The 896-nt window shown below is 35.5% G+C and overlaps 1 protein-coding gene across 2 annotated transcripts in view; it reads left to right on the top strand.

The window, feature by feature from the left end:
• LOC106873512 (vesicular glutamate transporter 1) overlaps window positions 1–896 on the top strand; it is a 411825-nt gene that overhangs the window by 361159 nt on the left and 49770 nt on the right. The gene's annotated exons all lie outside the window — the stretch shown is intronic.

Here is an 896-nt window from a genome sequence, read left to right as displayed (position 1 = left end):
ATATAAATAATATATATATGGAGAGAGAAAGAGAGACAGACAGACAGACAGACAGACAGAGAGAAAGTGAGTTATATCAATGAGTATGTGCGTGTAAAATAAATTAAACAGGGATTATTTTAAAAAAATATCAACACACATCTATACGCACATATTACACATACACCTATACATGCAGAAAGACACAAACACCCATCACACAAACACATACACACATACACACGCACGCACACACTCACACACACACACACACACACAACACTCTCCAATCTCACTGAGTCAATCAAAACGAGTCGGAAAACAATAGCATTGTTCGCTTATAGCTGGTGTCGCTGCAGTAGCATCGGCCGTCTCCTAGGTTTAGAAGTATATTGTGTGGAGTAAGAGGAACATAATGCATTTGCTATTATTGCACACACGCACATACAAAGCACATTGTCTCCTTTTCATAAAAGTTCAAGCGCTCGCTTGAGTATGCTTGCGTATGATGTGTTTTTAGAGAGAGCGCTGAAAGAGAGCAAAGAGAAAACAGCGGAAAGGAAAAAGAAGGGAATTAAGAATAAAGATTTGACTATTATAGAGATAGATGATCGCATTTAATCTCTTGTATATATTATTGTCTGTACAATCATTATTGTTATTATCATTATCATTATTCTTATAATTTTGTTCGCAATCTCACTTTTAGCCCCTCCTACACACTTTGTATTTCTCTCGCCTTCTCTCTTTCTCTCTGTCTATCTCTATTTATCTATCTATCTATCAGTCATCTCTCAATCTCTATGCGCACATACATGTTACATGCATAACCCAACTGTTCTATCAACACACACATATAGAGGTATATACATACACATATGTGTGTGTAAATCGATATATATATATATATATATATA

The sequence above is a fragment of the Octopus bimaculoides genome, chromosome 15 (assembly GCF_001194135.2).
Source record: "Octopus bimaculoides isolate UCB-OBI-ISO-001 chromosome 15, ASM119413v2, whole genome shotgun sequence".
NCBI classification, from domain to species: domain Eukaryota; kingdom Metazoa; phylum Mollusca; class Cephalopoda; order Octopoda; family Octopodidae; genus Octopus; species Octopus bimaculoides.
This window is presented reverse-complemented; position numbering and strand designations above follow the sequence as displayed.